This window comes from Sus scrofa, chromosome 1 (assembly GCF_054392235.1).
Source record: "Sus scrofa isolate SSC_HxYL_T2T_F1_AM1 chromosome 1, Sscrofa_HxYL_maternal_Yorkshire_Landrace_v2.0, whole genome shotgun sequence".
Lineage (NCBI taxonomy): Eukaryota > Metazoa > Chordata > Mammalia > Artiodactyla > Suidae > Sus > Sus scrofa.
Window position 1 is genome coordinate 181,357,828 of NC_139383.1, and position 27,875 is coordinate 181,385,702.

A 27,875-nucleotide genomic window follows, 5' to 3' on the forward strand; every position below is an offset into this window, starting at 1 on the left:
CACGAGATCTGAGCCACATCTGCTACCAATCGCTCATGGCAACACTGGATCCTTTAACTCACTGAGCAAGGCCAGGGATTGAACCCACATCCTCATAGATACTAGTTGGATTCATAACCTGCTGAGCCACAGTGGGAACTCCCCACAGCCCCCAGCTCTTGGTTGAAAGCTCTCATTGTCAGATGCTTCCCCTACTGGGCACATGCTCCTTGAGAGGGAAACACTCTCAAGAATGAATCAAGAAGATAAAGTATGAACAGACCAACTACCAGTAATGCAATTGAATTGGTAATAAACTCACCCCAAGCAAAAGTCTAGGACCAGATGCCATCTGTAAATTCTGCAAAACAGTTACATAATAGTTATCACATGTCCTTCTCAAACCATTCCGAAAAATCACAGAGGAAATAATGCTTCTGAACTCAATCTGTGAGACCTGAATAACGCTGATATAAAACACAAAAGAAGATATAACAAAGAAAATTTCAGGCCAATATCACTGATGAACATAGATGCAAAAATCCTCAATAAAATACTGGCAAACCAAATCCAGCAATATATTAAAAGAATCATACAGAATGATCAAGTTGGATTTATGCCAGGGATGCAAGGATTTTTCAGTATCTGCAAATCAATCAATGTCATATATCACAGTAACAAATTGAAAAATAAAAATCATATGATCATCTCAATAGATGCAGAACAAGCTATTGCTAAAATTCAACATCCAGTGATGATATAACTCTCTACAGAGTGGTTGTAGAGGGAACATACCTTAATATAATAAAGGCCATACATTACAAGCCCACTGATAAAAATCATGCTCAAAAGTGAAAATCTGAAAGCATTTCCTCTCAGATCAGGAAGAAGACAAGATTCTTATTCTCACCACTTTAATTTAACATAGTATTGGATGTCCTAGCCACAGCAAATAGTCAAGAAAAGAAATAGAAGTAATATAGATTGGAAAGGAAAAAGTAAACTGCCACTGTTTGCAGATGACATGATCCTACACAGAGAAAATTAAAGATGCATCTAAAAACTACTAGAACTCATCAATAAATTCAGTAAAATTGCAGGACACAAAATTAATATGCAGAAATCTCTTTTGTTTCTATACAATAACAACCAACTATGAGAAAGAGAAATTAAGAAAACATTCCCATTTACAATTGCATCTAAAAGAGTAAAACACATTTTGAAATAAATCTAACTAATGACGTAAAAGATCTGTATTCACAATCTTGTGAGATACTGATAAAAAACTGAAAATGACAAACAGATGGAGAGATATACCCTGTTTTTTGTATGGAAGAATTAATATTAGTAATGACTGTACCATCCAATGTAATCTACAGATTTAGTGAAGTCCTTTTCAAGACATCAAAGGTATTTTTCACAGAATTAAGACAAATAACTCTAAAACTTGTATGGGAACAAAAAATACCCTGAATAGCCAAAACAATGGTGAGAAAGAAGTATAAGAAGAACAAACCTGAACATAGCACACTCCCTGATTTTAAATAATAGTAATAAGCTATAGTAATCAAAACAATTACTGGAACAAAAAAGACACAGATCAATGGAACAGAATAGAGAGACCAAAAATGAACCCATGTATATATGGGCAATTAATCTATGACAAAAGAGGCCAAAATACAAAATGGGAAAGATGCAGCCTCTTCATTAAATGGTGTTGAGAAAACTGGACTTTCTCATTCCATATACAAAAATAAACTCAAAATGGATTAAAGATTTAAATGTTAGTCCTGAAACCATAAAACTTCTAGGTAAACACATAAAACTTCTAGGTAAACAGATGATGGCCATTCTGACATCGGAGTACTCTGACTCTTAGCAGTATTATTTGGATATGTCTCCTCAAGCAAAAAAAAAAAAAAAAAAAAAAAAAAAAGCAAAAATAAATGAGACTACAACAAACTAAAAAGCTTTTTATTTATTTTTTTATTACTCAATGAATTTATTACATCTGTACTTGTATAATGATCATCACAATCCAATTTCACAGGATTTCCATCCCATAACCCAAGCACATCCCCCCATCCCCCAAACTGTCTCCTCTGGAGACCATAAGTTTTTCAAAGTCTGTGTGTCAGCATCTGTTCTGCAAAGAAGTTCAGTCTGTCCTTTTTTCAGATTCCACATGTCAGTGGAAGCATTTGATGTTGGTGTCTCATTGTATGGCTGACTTCACTTAGGATAATTTCCAGGTCCATCCATGTTGCTGAAAATGCCAGTATTTCGTTCATTTTAATTGCTGAGTAATACTCCATTGTGTATATGTACCACATTTTCTTGATCCACTCCTCTGTTGATGGATATTTAGGTTGTTTCCATGTTTTGGCTATTGAAAAGAGTGCTGCAATGAACATCGGAGTACATGTGTCTTTGCGAGTCATGGTTTTCTCTGGATGGATGCCCAGGTGTGGGATTGCTGGATCAAATGGTAGTTCTATGTTTAGTTTTCTGAGGTCTCTCCATAATGTTTTCCAGAGTGGTTGCACCAATTTACAATCCCACCAACAGTGTACTAGGATTCATTTTTCTCCACACCCTCTCCTGCACTTACTGTTTGTAGACTTTGTGATGATGGCCATTCTGGCTGGTGTAAGGTGGCACTTCATAGTGGTTTTGATTTGCATTTCTCTAATCATGAGTGATGCTGAACATCTTTTCATGTGTTTTTTGATCATCTGTGTGTCTTCTTTGGAGAACTGTCTGTTTAGATCTGCCCATTTTTTGATGGGGTTGTTTGTTTTTTTGGTATTGAGCTGCAGAAGGTGTTTATAAATTTTGGAGATTAATTCCTTGTCAGTCGATTCACTTGCAAAGGTTTTCTCCCATTCTGTGGGTTGTCTTTTCATTTTGTTTAGGGTTTCCTTTGCTGTGCTGAAACTTTTCAGTTTGATTAGGTCCCATTTGTTTATTTTTATTTTTACTGTCATTACTCTAAGAGGTGGATCTGAGAAGATGTTGCTGTCGTTAATGTCAGAGTGTTTGGCCTATGTTTTCCTCTAAGAGTTTTATAGTGTCTGGTCTTATATCTAGGTATTTAATCCATTTGGAGTTTATTTTTGTGTATGGTGTTAGGGAGTGTTCTAATTTCATTCTTTTCCATGTGGCTCTCCAGTTTTCCCAGCACCACTTATTGAACAAGCTGTCTTTTCTTGCTTCCTTTGTCACAGATGAGTTGGCTGTAGGTGCATGGGTTTAATTCTGGGCTTTCTATCCTGTTCCACTGATCTATATTTCTGTCTTTGTGCCAATACCATACATTTTTCAGGATTGTTGCTTTGTAGTACAGTCTAAAGTCTGGGAGCCTGATTCCTCCAGCTCCATTTTTCTTTCTCAGAATGTCTTTGGCTATTCTGGGTATTTTTGCTTCCAAACAACTTTACAATGTTTTGTTCGAGTTCTGTGAAAAATGTCCTTGGTAATGTGATAGGGATTGCATTGAATCTGTATATTGCCCTAGGTAGTATAGTCATTTTGTTAATATTAACTCTTCCAATCCAAAATAAAAAGCTTTTACACAGTGAAGAACCTATCAATGAAATGAAAATGCTGCCTAATAAATGGGAAAAGATATTTGCAAAAGATATATCCAACAAGGGGTTAATATATAAAATATAAATAACACCTACAAATTGACATAAAAAATAAATAAGCAAATTAAAAAATGGGCAGAGAACTGGAATAGACATTTCTCCTAAGAAAATATACAGATAGGCAATAGGTACAAGAAAAAATAATTAACATCACTAATCATCAGGGAAATGCAAATCAAAACCAGAATGAGATATCACCTCACACCTGTCAGAATGGTTATTTTCAAAGACAACAAATAACAAGTGTTGGTGAAGATGTGGAGAAAAGGGAACCCCTGTGCACTGTTGATGGGAATGTAAATTGTTTATAGCCACTATTGTAGACAATATGGAGACTCCTCAATAAATTAAAAATAGAGCTATCATATGATTTAGCAACTCTCCTTCTGCATATTTATCAGAAGACAATGAAAACACTAGTTCAAAAGGACATATTACCCCCATATTCATTGTAGCATTATTTACAATTCCCAAGTTATGGAAGCAACGTAAGTGTCCATTGACAGATGAAAGTATAAGGAAGAGATGAAATATTCACATACACATACATTCAGCCATAAAAAATAATGAAATCTTATCATTTGGGGCAACACAGATAGATCTAGAGGGTATTATGCTAAGTGAAATAAGGCAGACTGAGAAAAACAAATACTATATCATTTATATATGGAATCTAAAGAACAAAACAAATGAACAATTATAACTAAATAGAAACAGAGTCATAGATACAGAAAATAGTTGGTTGCCATAGGGGCGTGGATGAAGAGAAGAGAGAAATAGATCTGGGAGATTAAGAGGTACATTTTTTATTTTTTTTTACAGCCACATCTATGGCATGTAGAAGTTTCCAGGTCAGAGGTTGAATTGGAGCTGCAGTTGGAGCCTATGCCATGGCTGTGGCCACACTGTATCTGAACCACATCTGGACCTATGCTGCTGCAGCTTGTGGCAACACTGCATCCTTAACCCACTAAGCAAGGCCAGGGATCAAACCTACATCCTCACAGACCAAAGGTGGGTCCTTAACTCACTGGTCACAAAGGGAACTCCAGGAGGTATAAAATTTCAGTTACAAAGTAAATGTTACAGTATGAAGTTTACACTGTAAGTAATACAGATAATAATTATGTAATATCTTTAGATGGTGGCAGATGACAACTATCCCTCCTGTGGTGATGGTTTTGAAATGTATAGAAACATTGTGTTAGTGTTAACAGGAAATAACATAGTAGTGTTATTTTAAAAACAAACAAACACAATAACACAATAACACAAAAACAAATCTAATAGAAAATTAGATTTTTTGTTTTTTTCCAGAGGCAAGGGGTAGGGAAGGGGGAATTGGAGGAAGATGGTCAAAAGATGTATAAAATTCAGTTTTAAGACAAACAAGTACAAGAGATGCAATGTAATTAACACTGCTCTATGTTATGTATGAAAGTTAAAGAGTAAATTCTAAGAGTTCTTATCACAAGGAAAAAAATTTTTTTCTATTTAATGTTTTATCTGTATGAGATGATGGATGTTCTTTGCACTTACTGTGGTAATGATTTCTTGGTGTATGTAAGTCAAATCATTTTAAACTTACACAGTGCTGTATGCCAATTATATCTCAATAAAAATGTAATAAGAAATTAAAATGTTACCTGGGCCTACAGATTTTCACAACCACTGTGTCTGCAGCTCGAGTCGAACCATATATTATACATTTTTAAAAAGCAAGGAACCTTGATATTTATGTGGGATATTGGACAAATAAGTCCCATCAGCCACTTTTTTTACTTTTTTATTAATTTAATAATAATAACAGAGGAGTTCCCATCATGGCTCAGTAATAACAAACCCGACTGGCATCCATGAGGATGTGGGTGTGATCCTTGGCCTCACTCAGTGGGTTAAGGATCCAGGGTTGCCATGAGCTGTGGTGTAGGTCGCAGATATGGCTTGGATCCCGTATTGGTGTGGCTATGCTATGGGCTGGCAGCAATAGGTCCAATTTGACCCCTAACCTGGGAACTTCAATATGTCACAGGTGTGGGCCTAAAAAGAAAGAATGAATGAATCAATGAATCAATATAATTGACTTGTGATATTGTTTTAGTTTTAAGATATAAAACATAGTAATTTCTTATTTTTTATACATTGCAAAATGATCATGATAACTATAGTCACCATACAAAGTTATTATAATATTATGGACTATATTCCCTATGCTGTACATTACAGTCCTGTGATTTAATAACTTCGTAACTTTGTACCTCTCAATTTCTCAGTCTCACCTGTTTCACTCGTCACCCATTCTCCTCCCCTCTTTCAAATCATCAGTTTTTACTCCGAGTCTGTTTTGTTGTTTGTTCACTTTAGTTGGCATTTTAGATTCCACATATAAGTGAAATCATATCAGCTACCCTTTTCACAAATGCATCATGGCTTCTGAATATGTTGTAAATTATTCCCAGTCTTCTGTATTTTAGGAGCTTATAAAGGAAGAGCCTACAGGTACACAAAAGGACAGATAAATCTTAGGCGAACTACTGTGATCTTTTGTCAGGTATATAATTATATTTAACAGTGTTGACTAATGATAGCAGACAGTGACAGTTAATTATATGAAGTGATTTTAAATAGCTTGCTTTGAATAATTAGTTTCTTTAAATGATAACAATATTCAAAGCTGGATTTTGCCAATGATATTTAGAAACTAAAGAAAGCATGGTCTTGATACACAATAAAACTCTGTATGAGGATCTATGGATTACTGTTTTATGTATTTTTGTGAATTTCTCCTTTATTTAGAATAGACGTCAAAATAATTATTTTATTATCTATTTGCATACTATAGCATGGCCATTATAGGTTCCATCTTAAATTTAAAAAAAGTAGAAAACTTGTGAAAAGCAAAACAAACAATTTTAGAAGAAAATATGGAAATATTTTTACATAAATTCAAGGTGGGAAAGAGTTTCTTACACAAGCCATAAAAGTGTCAGCCAGTAAAAAGTGAACGTGACTGATAAATGCTATTATGTTATGTTAAGAATATTGCACATTGAAAAACATGATGAAAAAAGTAATAAGATACAATCAGGGAGGAGATCTTTTTCACACATAACATGCAACCCTCAGAGAATTACTATTTACAATATATAAAAACTACAAGTTTTATAAACAGGCCAGTAGGAAAATCAACAAAACACAATAATAAGCATAATATAAAAGAGAATATAGGAATAGTAAATAAACCTAAGAAATATGGAGTTCCCTGATGGCTCAGTGGGTTAAGGATCTGGCACTGTCACTTGCTGTGGCATGGGTTTGATCCCTGGCCTGGGAAATACCACATGCCGTGGATGTAGCAAAAACAAAAAAACAAAAAACCACGACCCCCCCAAAACAAGAAATCTTTTATCACTTCATTAGTAATTAACAAAATGCTAATTATAGCCACAATGATGTAGCATTTTATATAATCTAAGATGATAAAAATTAGGAGCTTCTGAAGCATTTAGTGAAAGAAAACTCATAAGGATGTTGGCATATAATTGGTACAGTTACACTGGAAATCAATGGTGAAATATCTTGTGAAGCTGAATATGGTTGTCTGTTAGAGCAATTTCACTTCTAGGATTACTATACGGATGTATTCTTGCATAGGTGTAGTAGAGCAAATATGCAAAAATGTTCACAACTGATAAAAATTCTGTAAGCAAAAGATAGGAAATGACTCAAATTATTTTGACAGTAGAAGGCATACATGGGATATTATATAACAATGAAAACTCAATGAACTGCAATAATTTAGATGCAGTTAAAAGAATGTCAAGTTAATTTTTTCTGAAGATGCCTTACAGCATTATTTAATAACCCAGAAATTAGAGAATATATATTTAGTGATTAATATACACTCTTTAAAAATAATACAAATATATTTTCTAAAATCATAAAAAATGGTTGTAAATGAGATGTATACAAATGTACTAGGTACTACATTATTGGTAGTCTTTAATTCTTTGGTTGGGATTTGAGGTTACAGATTTGTACCTAACAACTGATGATATATGTTCATTAAATGTTTATATTTTGCAAGTATTACATTTAAAATTAAGGTGAGAAAGCCTTGGAATATTTAAAAACATCCTCCATTTGTATCTAGGACGGATTTGTTTTACTAATAGATTTGTGAAAGGACTTAGACAATAAATAACTGCTTCCTGGAAAAAAGATCATATTGTTATCTCCATTAATTATTTCTTATGAGAAACTATAGTTCTTTCCTTAATTATTAGGCAGGACATCTGAAGATTTTATATGTATGCATATATATATATTTTACCACATACATTTGTGGTAATTTTCTATCACATATTCATTTTACTTAACCATTTATTTTTAGCCCTTTTCACCATATAATTTAAATATTCCTAGCAGATTTTGCCTCATTCTAACTTTCAACCCTGATTTGAAAGAAATGCTAAAAGCAGCATCTCTGCTGCTTTTCTAAGTAAGTAGTATCATCTGTCATTATTGGCTTCTATATGCATAAACTACACAGAAATACAGGGGGGTGCATTATTTTGTGGTGAAATGATGTAAAATTTTCATTTTGTTTCTTTTTTTCCTATGATTTTGAATTGCTTGCTGATATGAATTCAAGCTTGCTTGCTTCTGTATTTTTGCCGGTCATCCATCTGTTATTTCTAGAAGAGTATTTCTTTTCAAGTGAAAGATTGAAGCATTATCAATAAAATTTTTGGTTTAATCAAATTTTAATAGTAAAAGATTATTACATAATTTATTACATAAAGAATCATCTCATAGTTTCTTAAGATACAAATTATACTTTTAAAGAGCTTTTTCTGCCACTTTTAAAATATTTTATAGTGAGAGTTTATTACTTTTAAAATGGAAAAAATTTTTAGCTAGCAACTAGGAAAATAATTATGATATAATGTATAATTATATATTATATTAGGCATAAAATTATATATTTTGCATAGAACAAATATTATGCATAAAACTATATTTTAAGTCAAAAATTCTCTTAAAAATTTGGTTAAATTAGACATCAGTGGTAGGATTATTACATATAATTTTATAGAATATTATTGTATTTATAAAAATAGAATTAGTAATTGTATTTTTATAAAGTAAAAAAATAGAAACAAGATTTCCAAACTATATATTTTTACTTGCATCATAACTAAAATAGTTGTTACAATTTGGACATTTCTGGTTTGGATAAATTAGTTAAACACTGGGCTGTATCCAGGTGATAGGAAATTGCCCACTCTCATATTCTTTGTCCTTCTCTTTTATGATTTGAATTTGAGCTACTTAAATATTTTTTGAGATGAATACTGCATACAATAAAATGATCCTTCTAGGCTGAATCAACTAGATTAGTTACAGCTCAGGGGAGACTTTGCAAAATAATATTGCTATTGTTGCTTTGTGCTTTCCTATCTGCTATTTTTATTTTTATATCAGTGAAAGTACATTCCACACCAGAGTTTTATAAAAAATAAAAGTCATGCCTCCAGCAAAAGTACACTCTGTGTACTTCAGCACCAAGCAAAATATTCTACCAATAAAATCTGATGTTTGTGTTCAGCTGTTAAAATAACTTGATATTCAGAGAGTGCATAAGAAAACATATGAGTCAAATTGGGTGAACCCAAAACTTCATCTAAGTCAAATCTATTTTGTGTTTACATGTTAATATTTATTGAATTAATATGTCAAACAAATAAATTTAATCACCAAAGTTGGTATGCTATTACAATATTTATTATATTTTAAATACCTACATATTTATTACCTTATTATGTCATATGATTATTTTAACTAAAAATATAATTTAATAATAAACAAGGACCTAGTGTATAGCACAGGGAACTCAACTGAATAGTCTGTAATAACCTATATGGGAATAGAATCTGAAAAAGAAGGGAGTTCCCACTATGGCACAATGGGTTAAGGATCTGGTGTTGCTGCAACTGTGGCATAGGTTGCAGCTCCAGCTCGGATTCCATCCCTGGCCCAGGAACATCCATATGCCATGGGTGTAGCTGAAAACTGAATCACTTCCCTATATACCTGAAACTAACACAACATTGTAAATCAACTCTACTCCAATACAAAATAAAAATTAAATTGAAAAAGCTATGAATCTATGGTAAATATGCCAGTAAAAAATACACTTTACTTGCTGTTAAAGTCAGAGAGTTTGTTTTATGTATCTCTAGCCTAAAAATCATAAACAAGAATCTAAATATCTTATCAGATAACCTGGTAAATTATAACTTTATTTGAAATGGTATTAATCCAAGAGTGTTTCTTCCTAAAGATTTCACCCATAATTTCTAGTTACTACCTGTATATTATTTGCCACTATTTCATTAATAGTTTTCCCATAACACACTTGTTAGGCAGGCATAATTATCTGCAATTTACCAATTAAAACTTTAGGCTAAAGAGAGTGAGCATTTTGTCTGCAAATTTAAGTCAAAAGAGAATTCACAGTAAAAGGATCTGTTTTTTAACTAGTTTTGTGGCCTTTTTAATATGACTTTTGTTTGACTTACAAATGTAACAAGCATTTGACAAGAAGTGAATTAAATGTTATTTTGAAAGTTTAATGCTTGGCATTTTTTTGTGTGTCTGGTAAATAACATGCCACTCATTTGGCAAACACAGTGGTGGAAGGTTGCCATCAATATTAGTCTGCTGGATCTACCATAAGAGAATACTACAGGTTGAGTGGCTTAAATAACCAACACTTATTCCCTTACAGTTCAAAGTCCAGGGCTGGTTCCTTCTGAAAGCTTCTTTCTGTGGCTTGTAGACGGCAATCTTTTCCTTATGCCTTCATAAGATCTTCCTCCTGAGCAAATCTGTATCCTAATCTTTTATAAGAACATCAGTCCTACCTGATTAGGACTCATTCTAATGACCTCATTTAACCTCAATTACCTCTTTATACAAAATTACAATCAGCAAATTATAAAGACAAGAAGTATGCCAACTAGAGGCTGGAAAATTGACAGCAACTTCAATTTATGGAACTAAGTAAAAGGAGGGAGTTGTTAACATACAACTCACAAGCACATATGCGCATAGAGTTTTGGGTCATTTACTATAACAAACATTGAAACATCTCAGAAACTTCCATAATATCATTGTATTTTTAGAGAGGGTAATAACATAATGGTAAACCTCAGTCAATAAGAAAAATGTGAAAAAATTATCTATTATTAAAGAACACATAATAAGACTATACTTATTGAGCAAATCATAGTGTTTAATGAGCATATAGGTTCTTTTGTTTATAAATATATAAAACATGTCAACAAGAGATCTAACTTATTCACAATGTATTAATTTTTCAAGTTGCTAGATTGATTTACTAGTATTTGGAAAGTTTCAGCATCTATGTGCATAAGTGAGATTGATGTGTATGTCTCCCTTATCATAGTCCTTCTATGGTTCCATAATCTCACAGTCACTATATTTTTGTATCCATTTTTGTAAATTATATTATTCTAGGAATTTTACCATGTCATCTAAACTTTCAAATTTCATGGCATGATTTTCAAGAAATAATTTCCTTTTATTTACTGAATTTTTGTCTACTTACGATACTAGAAGCTTAGAACAGTTTACTATGTGGGATCCTCGCATGATTTCCATGCTATTGTTTTGTGTTTTATTTCTGTCATATTTTAATATGAATATTCATTAGCTACTACAAATGACTAGTCACCCTAAAACCTAGTAGTTAAAAACATTTATTTAGCTCACAGTTCATGGTTCTGAAATTGAAGCTGGTCTCAGCCGGACATCCTCAAGTGTTCACAATCAGCTGTAGTTCAGCTAGGTGTCTACATCTGGAGTTGGGTGGCTACTGGCAGAAGGGTGTTGGTTCTTCTTTATGTGGTCTCTCATCTTCCAGTGGCTGGGTCTTGACCTGTTCTCATGAGTTTGATAGAGTTCCAAGAGAGAGAACAAAAGTACATAAAGATCTTTCATGACCATGACTTCTGCTATACTTTATTTACTAAAGCTACTATAAGAGATTTGATTCAGGGAGTTGGAGAATAAGTCTCCATCTTTTAATAGGAGTAACTTGAAAATCACATTGATAAGGGCAGAAAAAAAGTGAAGGATAAAGGACTTAACATTTTAGCACTTGGTCAAGTATATTTCTTTATATTGAAAATATTTGTTTGCATTTATTTGTATTTTTTACAAATTCCTATTAGCATTCCTTCTTCATCTCAAATCACTCTAGGATAATTATCTTTAGTTCTCAAATATAGCAATTAGAATTTCATTTAGTGACTTTTTTTTTGTGAACTTTAAAGATTTTATCTGAAATTTTGCAACCATTCTTTTTAAAATTTTTTATTGGAATATAATTGACTTACATTAGTTCCAGCAAAGAAAGTCAGTTATATCTATGCATATACACATCCTTTTCCACAACTTTTCCCATAAAGGTTTATTAGAGAGTATTGAGTAGATTTTCCTGTGCTATAAAATAAGTCCTTATTAGCATCTATTTTATATATAGCAGTGTGTATATGTCAATTCCAACCCCCTAACTTATCCCTCTCCCCACATACTTCCCCTTTGGTAACCATAAGTTTGTTTTCAAAATGTTTGAATCTATTTCAGTTTTATAAATTCTTTTATATCATTTTTGTTAGATTCCACATATTAGTGATTTCATATGATATCTGTCTTTCTCTGTATGACTTCACTTTGGTAATTTCTAGGTCTATACATGTCACTGCAAATGGCATTACTTCATTCTTTTTTATGGCTGAGTAATATTCCATTGTGTATACACAACACATCTTTATTCATTCTCTGTTGATGGACATTTAGGTAACTTTCATGTCTTGGCTATTGCAAATAGTGCTGCAATGAACACTGGGGTGCATATATCTTTTCATATTATGGCTTTCACTAGATACATGCTGGATCATATGGTAGTTCTATGTATAGTTTTCTAAGGTACCTCCATACTGTTCTCCAGAGTGGTTGTACCAGCTTACATTCCCATCAACAGTGCAAGAGGGTTCCTTTTCTCCACACCCCCTCCAGCATTTGTTATTTGGGGACTTATTAATGATGGCCATTCTGACTGGTGTGAGGTGGTATCTCATGGTAGTTTTGATTTGCATTTCTCTAATAATCAGAGATGTTGGGCACTTTTTCATGTGCTTATTGCCCATCTATATATCTTCCTTGGAGAAATATCTATTCAGGTCTTTTGCCCATTTTTCCATTGGGTTGTGGGCTTTTTTGCTGTGGAGTTGTAAAAATTGCTTGTATATTTTAGAGATTAAGCCCTTGTCCATTGCATCATTTGAAAGTATTTTCTCCCATTCTGTAAGTTGTCTTTTTGTTTTCTTTTTGGTTTTCTTTGCTGTGCAAAAGCTTGTCAGTTTGATTAGGTCCCATTGGTTTATTTTTGCTTTTAAACAAATATAATACCCAATGGAGAAAAGCTGAAAGCCTTCCCACTAAAATCTGGAACAAGACAAGAATGCCCACTCTCACCACTGTTATTCAACATAGTATTGGAAGCAATACCACAGCAATCAGACAAACAAAAGAAATGAAAGGTATCCAAATAGGAAGAGAAGAGGTAAAACTGTCACTGTATGCAGATGGCTGATACTATATATAGAAAACCCTAAGGACTCAAACCCCAAAACTACTTGAACTGATCAACAAATTCAGCGAAGTACAGGATATAAGATTAACATTCAGAAATCAGTTGCACTTCTGTATTCTAACAATGAAATATTAGAAATAATATTAGGAATATAAAAATACAATACCTTTAAAAATTGCACCCCAAAAAATCAATTACCTGGGAATACACCTGACCAAAGGGGTAAAAGACTTATATGCTGAGAACTATAAAACATTCATCAAGGAAATTAAAGATGTAAAGAAATGGATAGATATTCCATGGTCCTGGGTTGGAAAAATTACTATTGTGAAAATGGCCATAGTACCCAAAGCAATCTACAGATTTAATGCAATCCCTATCAAATTAACCATGACATTTTTCACAGAACTAGAACAAACAAGTCAAAAATTTATATGGAACCACAAAGGACCCAGATTGGCCAGAGCAATTCTGAGGAACAAAAAATAAGCAGAAGCCATAACTCTCTCAGACTTCAGGCAATATTACAAAGCCACAGTCATAAAGACAGTGTGTTACTGGTACCAAAACAGACAGACAGACCAATGGAACAGAATAGAGAATGCAGAAATAAACCCAGACACCTCTGGTCAATTAATCTTTGACAAAGGAAGCAAGAATATAAAATGGGAAAAAGACAGTCTTTTCAGCAAGTATTGCTGGGAAACCTGGAAAGCTGCAGGCAAATCAATGAAACTACAACACACCCTCATACCATGCCCGAAAATAAACTCAAACTGGCTTAAAGACTTAAACATAAGACAAAACACCATCAAACTCCTGGAGGAGAACATAGCCAAAACATTCTCTGACATTAGCATTTCTCTAATACTTAGTGATGCTGAGTATCTTTTCATGTTCTTTTTGGCCATCTATCTGTCATCTTTGGAGAAATAACTGTTTAGATCGTCTCACCAATTTTTTAAATTATTTATTTATTTTTGGTATAAAGCTAAAAGCAATTTAAAAAAAAATTATTGTAGTCAATACAACCATTTTCAAAAGAGAATATTTTTCTGGGATCTCCATTCATGTTGTCATTTCAGCATTTCTAAGAGCATTTTCAGTGTTACTTGATACCATCATTGAGATGTCCAATTGTTATTCTTTTGTAGGTCTTTTCTCAGGGGCTACTTTTAAGATCTTTTAGTTCCTTTTGTGCTCTTTAGCTTCAGTGGAGTATGTGAGAATGTATTTCTTTTTCAGTTATTCAGTTTGTACTTTATATATCTGTGAATTTGCAATTTCATTAGTTCTGGGCAATATCAAGCCCTTGCCTCTTCATTCTAATGACCTACTCTGTATACTGAATTGACATCTATTCTTGTTGACAATTAGATATATATTACACTTTCTCATTTTATTTTTTGAATCTTTTTATTCATATTTTTCATTTCTTTGTTTAGTATATTGTATTCTAGATAATCCTTTAAAGTTATCTTCAGATTTATTCATTTTCTCTAATCAGCTCTTTAAAACATTCAGTTTTTAATTTCAACCTTTTTATATTTTATTTCTGAAACTTCATTCTCATATTTTCCTGGCCACCCATTTTTGACAGTCTCTTGATCTGAAATCAGTGTTTATTAATTTTTTTTTACTTTTTAAAACCATTTTATACTGTTACACATATGTACGTGGGTGTGTATATGTGCATGTGAATGTTTGTAATTTGTTCTTTCTAAAGTTAACTGCCACTCATGATTTTACTAATTGGTTTGTTGTTTAGTATTTTCTTATTGTAAGCTTATATTTTTTGAAATTCTATCCCTGGAAAAACTGCAGTGTTTTACTTAACATAAAAGAGGGGATTTAAGATTCCATCAGAAGCCAGGGTGGAAGAGCCATTCATCCCACCTTAAGGACCTTGGCTTGATGTGTGGGATTCTCAGATCAGTTTCTCAATCTCATAAGTTCCAAGGCTTAGAACCCTGATCACTGCAGTGCTAATACTGGCATTTACCTTTGGAGCCACTACATTTTAGTGATCCCTCCTCCATTGCTTGCTTAGCAGTTCAACTATTGTGTTTGTGTGTGTATAAGAGTTTTATCCTAGGGATTTATTTATTTATTTATTTTGTCTTTTTAGGTCTGTGCCTGAGGCATATGGAGGTTCCCAGGCAAGGGGTCCAATCGGAGCTATAACTGCCGGCCTACACCACAGCCACAGCAGCACCAGATCCAAGCTGCATCTGCGACCTACACCACAGTTCATGGCAACACTGGATCCTTAACCCGCCACAGTTCATGGCAACACTGGATCCTTAACCCACCACAGTTCATGGAAACACTGGATCCCATGGCCAGGGATCGAACCCGAGTCCTCATGGATACTAGTTAGATTTGTTTCTGCTGAGCCACAATGGGAACTCCTGATCCTAGAGATTTAAATTCTTTTCTAGTGAACTCAATAATGCAATAAGTCATTATTTGTTTTTATTTCACCAATGACACAGTTATATTTTACTAGGAGGGCTCTTTAAGTATCTGCTCAACCATCCTGTCATGAAGATTATCATCCAGAATTGTAACACAGAAAGCATAACATGTAATTGTCAGTAAATTTAATTTACATAAGATAAATACATAATATATATGAATAATGTAGTGTTTACCAATTAGATATTATTATCACCAATGATTATATCTCTGTTCTGAATGAGATACCAAATTTTCAGATATTACTGGGTATGTGATTAGTTCAACAGTGTATGTAATAAATAATTTTGGGATCAGTGTGAGGCAACGAGGCATAATAAAATACAGAGAAGTCAGAGAGATAACTTAGAAGGCATGTCCTTTAAGCTACTTAAATTCTCTGAACTTCAAATAACTCCTATGTAATGATGATAATATTTTAATTACCCTTTAAAAGATTAATTGAAATGCTAAACCAAATCTGAAATATGACACATCTCAAATATTCAATAAATAACATTCCCTATTGGATAAAAACTTATTGAACACGTATATGCTAGGCTTTTCTTTGCTGTTTTTTGGGGGGCAAGGATGGCTTCAAAGAATTACAGATTCATGAAATACCTGAAGTTTTATTGTAGAGCCAGTATAAAACCACTAAAATTGGTTCAAGAAAACTTATGAACACTTGGTTTTTAAAAGCATACCAGGGAGTGTCTGTCATGAACGAGTGGAAATGAATATGACTAGTATCCATGAAGATACAGGTTTGATCCCTAGCCTCACTCAGTGGGATAGGGATCTCACACTGCTGTGGTATAGGCTGGCGGCTATAGCTCCAATTCAACCCCTAGTCTGGGAACCTCCACATGTCATGGGTATGGATCTAAAAAGACAAAAAATAAAAATAAAAAAATAAAAGTGCACCCAAAACAAAGTATTCTGATAACAAAGTAGGAGAAAGAGGAAATGAAAAGGAAGATTCAGGAAGACCCTTTGCTAAGTAAGAGGTGAAGGCAGAACTGGGATTCGGATTTAAAAAAGAAATGATGGTATTTTTTTTTTTTCACTGCTTTAGACCCACAGTAACATTTTTTGATGATTCTATATTCAAAGACTGAAAGATTATGACATACAAATTTCAAATTCAATTGTTTGCTAATTAAGCAGATATTTGCTATTAAAATAGTGAAAATGTATTAACCTTAGAAACTCTGTAAATTATATTCTTCATTGAAGAGATAATAGCAATAGTAATTTGCCGAATATTCTGTTTATCTCATAAATATAGATGTGGATGAAATATGTTAATTTAGTAAATCATAACTATGTCATCATAAGGATTTTTAAAATTTGTGATCCTTACAAATGTTGTCTGTTTTAATTTCATTAAAAAATGACATAAGCAAATGAGCTCTGTTCAACATTATTTGCCAAAAATTTCTTTGGGCAAAATTTTCCAGTTGAAAGTAAGAAATGAGATGGAAAGCATTAATGATCCAAAACAAAACTTAAAAATAAAAGAGAGCCTATGGGGTTTCTTTCATTTCCTTTATAAACTATAAATATATTCCATCAGGTGAACTGTAGCAGAATTATAAGGCAGAAAAAATGAGATGCTTCCTGGAGGCTTTAGGGGTATTAATTTGAATTTTAACTGGAGTAAAAAGAATTTCAATTTCTACAATGTACATGTTACTCCCTGCCTTTCAGTTTGAGAGTATTGCATTGCCTCAGGAGAAAGGAATGCAGTTGGGTTTCATGTGCTCTCCTAAATCCATCAGTTTTAGACAACCTAGGGATTTTTTTTTCTCCATTTTTAAAATGTACATATAAAATATTTTAAGTAAGCATCCAATAACTAATGAGCATTCTTCCTTGAACATTACTAGTAAGTGTTGCTGAACATCACTGGTGGTAGTATTGATGGTAATACGGAGGACTAGGACAAAACACTCTTGGAAAGAAGGGAATTCTCTAATGTAGATATCTTAGCACTGTCTCTTTTACTTATTTTTTTTTAATTTGTGATGATTTTTCCCCAAATGACACTTATTTTCAGTGACTAAAAGTATATTAAAATACATTGTATTTCTATCTGTCCTGTCATTTCATAGGAACAAAGATACACTAAGAAAAGCAAGAGGTCAGGGACAAATATATATAAAGAGGAAGGGATAGGAATTTTATAATGTATCAAGATAGAAACAGCAGTATTTTGTTTTTAAAGAGCATTCTTGAAATATTATTTACATATCATAAATTTACCAGCTTCATGTAACATTTAATGTTTGCTAGTGTATTTTCAGAGCTGTGCAACCACCATCATGTCCTAATTTTTAGCATTTTTATCATCTTCAAAAGAAACTCATATCCCTTAGAAATCACTTCTTATTCCCCATCCCTCAGGACTAGATAACCACTAATCTACTTTTGTCTCTAGGATTAGCTTATTCTCGAGATTTTTTTTTTCTTTTTTTCCTTTTTCAGCTGCACCCAAGGCATATGGAAGTTCCCAGGCCAGGGATCAAATCCAAGTCACATCTGCGACCTATGTCACAGCTGCAGCAATGCTGGATCCTTAACCCTCTGTGCCAGGCTGGGGATTGAAACAGCAGCTCCACAGAAACAAGCCAGATCATTAACCCACTGTGCCACAGTGAGCTTTTTAATAAATGAAATCACTCAATAATATACTATCTTTTGTGACCGGCTTTTTATCATGTTATTGAGGACCATCCATGTTATAGCATGTATCACTGCTTCATTCATTTCTTGCTGAGTATTTTGCCATTGTATGGATGTACCATATTTTATCTGTTCATCAGTTGATGACTATTTGGCTTACTTCCATTTTGTGGGTGTTACTAATAGAACTGTTATGAACATTTGCATACTAATCCGTGCATACAAATCTGTTTTCATTTCACTTAGGGAGATAACCAGGAGTGGAATCTCTAGGTCTATGTTTAACGTTTTTTAGAAACTGCCAAACATTTACCATTGTGGTTGTTTAATTTTACATATCAGAAATGTATGAAAGTTCAAATATTTCCACATGCTTCTCAATAATTGTTGGGTTTTTTATAGCCAGCCTAGTATATATGAAATATTATCTCATTGTGGTTTTGATTTTCTTTTTACTAATATTTAATAATTTTGAACATATTTCCATTTACTTATTGGTCATTTGTATGCCTTCTTTGGAGAATATTTATTCTAAATCTTTTCCTATTTTTAATTGGGTTGTCTTGTTATCATTGAATCTCTTATTTAGTATCATTGAGTTCTTTATGTATTCTGGATATAAATCTTTTATGAAATATTTTCTCCCATTCCATGGGTTTTCTTTTCATTTTCTTTTCTTTTTTTTTTTTTTCCCTTTGCTTTTTAGAGCCACACCAATGGCATATGGAGGTTCCCAAGCTAGGGCTCAAGTCAAAGCTACAACTGTGGGAGCTACACCATGGCATCAGCAACCTACACTACATCTGCAACCTACACCACAGCTCACAGCAACGCTGGATCCTTAACTCAGTGAGTGAGGCCAAGGATCAAACCGGCAACCTCAGAGTTACTAGTTGGATTCATTTCCACTGTGCCACAATGGGAACTCCTCTTTTCATTTTCTTGGTGGTGGTGTTTGAAGTTTAAGAGATTTTAATTTTATGAAGTCTAATTTATAATTATTTTTGTTTTCTCACTGTACTTATGATGTCTTATCTAAGAAATGATTGCCTAATGCAAGGTCATGAAAAATATCTCCTTTTTTCATTAGAGTCATATAGTTTTGGCTCTGATGGTTAGCTATATGATTCATTTGGAGCTAAATTTTGTGAATAATATGAAGCACAGGTCTAACTTTATTCTTTTGGATATGGTTATTTAGTTTTCCCAATACCTTATTTTGTAAAGAGTACTTATTGCAACTTGAATCTGCTAAAATACCAAATGTTTATTTTTGAAGCCTCAGTGATGCTTATTGCACTTATGAAGAAATAGATACATGCATCTTAAAAACATCTGCATTTTGGGGGGGATAGGAAATAATTGGGATATTTACTATAGGAAAGTGAGCTTTATTTTTACTCTCTCCACAAAAATATAATTATTTATAGTACTGTATAATAACCTTATAATATGGTGTTAAAAATCACTAAAATATTTTGAAACATGTATGTATTTGATAAAAGAAGAATCTAACTTGATCCACAGTCTAGCTTTGAATTATCAGCAGGAGGGCATATGATTTTCTGTTTTTTTTTCCCTTCTTCTAACAGAAAATATAAGAGGGGATCCTTCTAACGGAAGTTATTTTAAAAAGAAAATTTTAAGGCTTCTGAATGCATTTTGTGAAGAATAGAGACTACAAGAACAAACTGTAATGATTTCTCCTGCTTACAAGGATATAAATGCTACTCCTTAGTTTGGGAGGCTAAGCTGCTCAATGAAAATGTTATAAAAGATTACCTACACTATGAGTAGGTGCAACTTTTCCAGCTTATGTTTTGTGTTGCCTTTAGAAAGAAACCCATTTTTCTTACTGTTTTTAATTTTTTATTTCACAAAATCTCTATATGTGTGTCTTATTATGTCTTACATAATAGAGACTATAACATGGTAGAAATAAGGAGGAATCTTACTTTTTCCTTATATTTACATAAAAATCTGGATATGTACAAATGGTTCATATTGAGTTGATCTGCTAAAGCACATTCTTGGTAATATTCTTCTAGAGAGAATAGCTAGAACACCAATTAACATATTGTATATTCATATACTGTGTACATTCAAGTTGGCAGGAAGTTGCTTTAAGAAAAGCTTATTAATTGGTATGAGTGAAGTCTCACTAAAGAGGAAAGTGGAGAATTGAAAAGGGGTGCAGAACTCTTTAGAAAAATAAAATAGGAAAGCAGAGCCCATCAAAGAAATCAGGACCAGGAACTAGAGAGGGCCTGCAAAGGGTTTAACATTTCAGAATTTTCCTTGGCCTTTGTTGACAGCCTATTTATAATGTGGTTGCAAGAATATTTTTTCTTCACTATATTTTGAGATATCCTCAAATTTCTGGTTTAAAAAATGAGTGGTATCAGGGAGAATTCAGAAACTATTATAGGTAAAGTGTTGTACTTAGCTCCAGGCTGTACTGGAGCCAGTGGTAGCATTTTGGGGAGAAGCCATGCTTCATTCAGGGAGCAGGTAACTGTGTGGCCTGACTCAGTGTATAATTGCTATGTAATTGAGACCCTCTTAATCTCTTCCCCTCAGATGTACTTGAAGAAGCTCATCCTGGAAAGGGAGGGACTTTGCTCATACAATGAAACATAAAGGGTGTAGGCTTCTTGACAAGTAATTATTGGTAATATGTTTTTTTTTTTTTGTCTTTTCTGGGGCCGCTCCTGGGGCATATGGAGGTTCCCAGGCTAGGGGTTGAATTGGAGCTGTAGCCACTGGCCTACACCAGAGCCACAGCAATGCAGGATCCCAGCCGTGTCTGTAACCTACACCACAGCTCATGGCAATGCTGGATCCTTAACCCACTGAGCAAGGCCAGGGATTGAACCTGAAACCTCTTGGTTCCTAGTTGGATTCGTTAACCACTGAGCCATGACGGGAACTCCTGGTAATGTGTTTTTAATGTCAAATGAAATCAATAAAATATTCCTGTTTCCAGTGTCACATCCTTCAAATTGTTCTTCCTACAGAGGGAAGATCACCAAAGTGATATTTAATAGTCTAATTTCCTAACTTAAAAATTCTTCAAGAACTAATAGTGACCTGCAGGATAAAATCCAAACTATTTTGTAGCATATCTAAGTCTTCCCAGCATCCCACCCCTTCCTCCTCTCTCATTTCCTCATCTTCTCCTTCAGGAAAAGTTTCCTTTGGTCCATTTCCTACTGTCTTCTTAGGGTACTGTATTTATCAATAGCAGCATTTATATTTTTCTGCCTTTATGGATTTTCTCCTTCACTTGACTGTGGTCTCCACAAGAGCAGGAGTTATGTCTTCCATCTCTATATTCTGTGTACAGTTCCTTGGCTAATATGCATTAATTAACAAGGAATATTTTTGAATGAGGTGGCTTGTTGTCCTGATGCCTATTTCCCTCTTACACCTTCTTCAGTGTTAAGTGTGTCCATGTCCATCCAGGTCCACGTGATATTCTCAGTCTCCTTTTTAGTTAGGTATGGACACATGAAGATATTCTGAACAGCATGAGTGGAAATGCTGGATGCAATTATAGCGTGAAATTAAATTTTTAAAAATGGAAACCCTTCACTTTCTCTTTCCATTTGCTATAGGCTAGGAAGCAGATATGGGCTGGTGAGCCAGATTTAACTTTAATGAAGGTACATCATGCTACAAAAGGGAAAACAGGTAGAAGGAACCTCGGAAAACTTGCTGGAGTAAATCCCCATACTCCTCTTGGAGTGCTTACACACCTTTGGACATGAGGAAAAAATCTTTTTACTGTGGCTTAGCTTATACTCTAGCATATCTGGGAGTGTACTGTGTACTCTATCTGTGTTGCTGCTTTTGTGGGACTGAACAGAAGTTCATTCTATTTGCTGATTTTAATTATTTAAAAGAATCACCCTGAATCTTTTTTATTGAGGCAACTTCCCCAGGATTAATCTTTAAAATAGTAACATACTAGAGTTCCTATCAGGGCTCAGTAGTAACAAACCCAACTAGTATCCATGAGGACGCAGGTTTGATCCCTGGCTTCACTCAGTGGGTTAAGGATCTGGCATTGCTATGAGTTGTGGTGTAGGTCACAGACATGGCTCGGATCCTACATTGCTGTGGTTGTGGTGTAGGCCGGCAGCTACAGCTCTGATTTGACCCCTCGCCTGGGAACTTCCATAGGCCATAGGCGTAGCCCTAAAAAGACAAAAAAAAAAGTCACATGCTTAATTTTGGAGATAGAAAAATTTGGAGTCTGTGCCAGAGTTCTTGCTTACCTAACATTAAATAGAAAGTCCTTCAGCTAGCAAGTGACTAGGACTGAGTTGTCCTTTAGAACTCCTATGTTACACAATATACCCAAGATTTTCTGGATTTTTAATCAAATGGTTTTTCAGTTAAATATCCTCACAATGCGACCACAGGGATGATCTAGTATAATTAATGTCCACTTAACAGAAAGCTTGGTGAAGTCATGAACATTCTGTTTTCTAAGTAGGCATGATCACTAAGGTTTATGGTATGCTGAATTTTTGATGATGCTGATGTACCACAATTTGGGCTGTAGTCTTAACAAGAGTCACTTATACATGTTGCTAAACTTGTATATGCCAGTTATGAGCCTGCATAATACCCCGGTTAAAGCACTGAATCTGGAGTCAGACAGTTTGTGTTCTGGCCTCCTATGTGCCAGTTGCATGGTCTTGGAGAAGTTACTTCTGCTTTGTAGTGTTTCCTCATTTATTAAATGGGGATAATAGTAGTAACTACATCATCAGGGTCTTGTGAGGATTATTTGTATAAATATAAACAAATTTCTTAGTATAAAGATAATTTACTATGAAAAATTGACAATAAGTAAAAACCCTTAATAGAAGTTAGCTAATTGTATTCATGTAATCCAGTTAACTATTGCATAAACTGATGAAACTTGATTATGCAAAGAAGTTGTTACAACTATAGAAATTAAATCAAATGCTTTAGAGGCATTCCAAAGCAATAAATATCACACACATACACCAGGTGAAGCGTGGTCAGGAATTTTTAACAGTTTGGAGGAAAAATACATGGTATTTGTAAGGATTCTGAATTCAAACTGCATTGCAACCAATATTAAATATATCGAAAGAAGAATTAGAATAAATGCTTTTTGTACAAGAAAAGCAACACAGAATCCCACCCTAGGGAGTCATAACCAAAGAAAAGGACTTTATCCCACTGCAGAGAATGAATGCTCATTAATATGTTTTAGATTACAGTAAAACTTTTAGGTCTGTTTATACTTATTTTTAAAAATTTTATCCTATTATGTAAATAAGCATCGATCAACTGAGTACCAGTGTTGTTCCTCTCTATTAAAATTACTTCATTACTCAAACAGTTCCTAGTACCCTACCCCAGGTCATTTCTGTTGCTTTACCTGAATATAAAAGGGAAGACTCCTTTCCCCAAATTTTGTTTAAAAAGTCACATTTTTTCCTTTTTCATTTGGTAGGTTTTAATTTGAAGAGGGTGACATTTCCAGAAATTAAATAATAATTAAGAAGACAAAAACAATGGAATAGATAAAATCTGAATTTATTCAGGTAGATATGTGTCCTATTGGCCATTCCAAATCTCTTCTACTTAAATGTTAAAATTCAAGCCCATTTATTATTATAAAAAGGATAGAAAAATATTTTCATAAAACTCAATCTTTAAAATATCAGAAAAATATGTTAAAAATTAAATATATAGGTCTTTTGAGATTTAAAAATAAACATTAAAAAATTCCTTCTAATTTTATTAAATTAATTGTATAAAGAAATGTAAAATAAACCTTCCCATCTCTAAAGAAGTCTTTCTCTTGCTCATTATGTTAGTCCAATTTCTAGTTCCATGCCTGGCACATATTTGGTGCTTATTAAATACTTGTATATATGAATGACTGAATCAACCAATTAATAAATAAAGATGTGCTCACTGTTCCCACACAGGTCAACATTTAGGAAAACAAACCACATAAATACAGATGAAAAGATTATTAAACAACAATTTAGGTCATAAAAGCAAAGTAAATAAAACAGATATGCTAGGGTATATTTAATCAACATTGAAATATTGAATAAATAACTAAGGAGACTAGAGCTTTCCTCTTGTGTAGTATAAAATATAAGTTGTCATTGATTAACTACAATTGAGTTCAAATAAGAGAAATGCTACCAGACAAATGATATATTTCACAGTTAAATGGCATTTATATTTTCAATATTTTTAACAATTTAGATTAACATTTTTTTATGTTATTAAAATATTGAAAATTATAAATTGAATTTAATGGATGTAAACTCATTTTCATTTCTTAAAAAACTTCAGATCATATATCTACATATTTGGATATCTAAATAATTAAAATATACTTACCTACTAGTTGGTAAGTTAAAGAAAGATAAGCTTTAAGTTTTTAGTGTTTTGTACAAAATTGCCTATCTACTTTTCATTAAAGTTATTTGATTATGCAACTTAATAAGCTTTACAAAAGAATTTCTCTCAGAATCAAATTCTGCAGTGGTCTTTTGGTCTTCAGTTGGTTTTGGATAATTTCCAGAGTAACTCCTGGAAAATTGGTTTTAGACTCCATAGGGCTGATGTCATCAGCAACAGTTATTCCCCGAGTATTTCATATAAGGCAACCAAACAGGCAATTAGTTTCTAACAAATATAGAGAGGTCTGTTTGCCATCTTGTCAGGCTTTTTTTTTTTTTGGTGTGTGTTGGGGGGCGTCTAGATTCAGTTAGAAACTACTATTAGAAACTCTCTAAGCATAGAATAAATGCACTTCTAATAAACTAGAATCTCCTGCTTCACTGAATAGAGCAAATGATCTTTTACAATAGTCTACAATTTTTTGAACTTTGGTGAAATGCAGTAGGTTGTATACTTTGGTTTTTAGTTTAACTCTTTTCTTATAGCTAATAATGCTGTTTTTAAAAGGTTATAATTACAATGCAATTTGTAAAATGACAGATGTCATAGTTCTTAGTTGTCAAAGAAAAAATTTCACTTATATAATTATAAGATCAAAACTGACTTTCAAATTTAAATTTTGCATTACATGTTTTTCTAAGTTTTGATATGTAAGTTATTATAGAAGGTGACAGTTAGAGAATGATAACATCCTATCAAAATTCACTTGGAAATCTTGCACTTGATGACAGTTCCAGGCATGGGATTAGTGAATTACAGAAGCATTACTTTTCTTGGATCAATGGTGCATATCTGAGAGTTTGATGCCCAAAATTCATCCAATTTTTGACAAAACCAAAATATCAAAAACAAAACAATCATGCTAGATATTCTGTAAGGAGAAAAGGAGGTTTTTGATGATAACTTTTTAAAAATTATTTTAGGGTTTTGAGAGAAGTGTGTGTGTGTGTGTATAGTTTTTTTGGTCTTTTTTTTAGGGCCACACCTGCAGCACATGGAGGTTCTCAGGCTAGGAGTTGAATCGGAGCTGTAGCTGCTGGCCTACACCACAGCCACAGCAATGGTGGATCTGAGTCACATCTTCGACCTACACCACAATTCATGGTGCTGGATCCTTAACCCACTAAGCAAGGCCAGGGATCGAACCTGCATCCTCATGGATACTAGTCGGTTTTGTTATTGCTGAGCCACGATGGGAACTCCAAAGTTATATTTTTTTAAAAAGCTTTCTAACCAGAACTAAAGAAACTATACATGCACAAAAATGATTGTGCTTTTCCCTCTTTACTGTGCTAGGCTTTAAAGTCTAATAGAGTGAGGCTGAAAGTGATGGCTAGAAGGACTTTTCCTCATGTTTCTTATTGAGGCTCTATAGGGTTTATTGCCACTACCTAAAACAATGTATTTTCTGGTGATAAGAGGAAATTTTTAAAATTTACCCTTTCTTGGAATTCCCTCTGTGGTACAATGGAATCGGCAATGTCTCTGGAGTGCTGGAATGCAGGTTCCATCCCAAACATGGCACAATGGGTTAAGGATCTGGCATTGATGCAGCATAGGTTACAACTGTGGCTTGGATCTGATCCCTGGCCCAGGAACTCAACATGCCTCAGGGTGGCCAAAAAAGGAAAAAAAAAATTAAGAATAATGGTAGGTAAAGAAGAGCAGTTCTTAAAGTCTAGTGATAATTTTAATATCAAGCATCTGAATATGTTTCTATCATGGATTCTAAACACATAATATACTACAATAAAAAGGCTATAGACTGTTTCATGTAATAAATGTTCCATATGCAATAATAGCGACGTTGTGTCTAGACAATATGATGAGCTTCCCAAGGCTGCTGAGCTCACAGAATTAATTTTAGGATCTCTATGACATATCTAAGGCAATTCAGGAAGTAACAATTTATAGAAAAACTGCATGACAAATTCAACACCTTTATTATTTATCAGTACCAGTTACTGCCCAAAGAGGATACTTTTGGAACAGTTGTGATGTTATATAAGAATATGTGTTCCTTTTTTTTTTTTTTTTGAGAATCTTCAGGTAACGTTCATGTCCAAATGAGAATGCTTATAATTCACTTCAATTTTTACTTTCTCATCAGATACAACAAACAATCCTATTACTTCATATTTTTTCTTTATTTAAACTCCTTTTCTTTACTTCTAGTATCTTTGTTTCTACCTCAATTCAAGCCTACTACATAGTCACATAGATGTTATATTTCCAATAGCTTCTATCATTTCCCCTTTTCAAATATTTCAGTCTATTCCATGCTTTGTTACTAGAGTAATAAAAAAATAAATTATCATGTGACAGTCATAGTCAAAAACCTTGAGAATTCTATGGCAATGTTTCAGATCATGGTTTTGGAGGAAAATATAAAAAATTTAATGGTAATTTGGTGGATCTTTAAAATCCCTAAGCTAGAGACATCTGGGTTCAATTCCAACATGTAAAGTGCTTATTACAAGAAAAAAGCCGTATTAGCCAAAAGTGAACTACTTTTCTTGGACCTACCACAAAACTGAAATTGCAGGGCAAACCACCTCCAGGAAATATGGAGAGACAGGTAAATCCAGAGGGTCATGGCTGAGATATGCCTTCCTGGATGGAGCAGAAGCCACTGTAGAAATAAACTGATTGTGACACTTAAGTGGTAATTGAAACAAATTGCCAGAGGCTGAGTGTGAACTAGCATGAGAGTAAGAAACATTTAGGGACCACAGCCTTAGGAATACCTATACTTTTGTGTGTTTTATACAAAAAACCTTACCAGATTCTCACTAGTACATCTGATTAAGATCCCTTAGTGACTCTGGCAGGAAGAGGGGAAAAGTAACCAAGCAAAGCTTGCCTAGAGCATTCTCCATAACAAAGCCTTGCTGTAAAGACTATCAGACCCTTGTTCCACCTGAGGGAAAGGTATTTTCCTGATTCCA

At 33.6% G+C, this 27,875-nt stretch overlaps 2 long non-coding RNA genes across 6 annotated transcripts in view; one reads left to right on the forward strand and one right to left on the reverse strand.

Moving 5' to 3' along the window:
* LOC102162695 (uncharacterized) overlaps window positions 1-27,875 on the forward strand; it is a 704,814-nt gene that overhangs the window by 631,159 nt on the left and 45,780 nt on the right. The window lies entirely within an intron of this gene.
* Window positions 1-27,875, reverse strand: part of LOC146406898 (uncharacterized) — a 465,910-nt gene that overhangs the window by 4,344 nt on the left and 433,691 nt on the right. The window contains exons 8-10 of one of the 2 annotated variants that reach the window (XR_014817940.1): window positions 27,454-27,559; window positions 11,430-11,595; window positions 5,909-6,122 (exon numbers count right to left, since the gene is read on the reverse strand). This is a non-coding gene — a long non-coding RNA (uncharacterized LOC146406898). Of the gene's footprint in view, window positions 1-5,908; window positions 6,123-8,230; window positions 11,596-27,453; window positions 27,560-27,875 lie in introns of those variants that run through there. The other variant, XR_014817939.1, reaches the window with a different exon arrangement.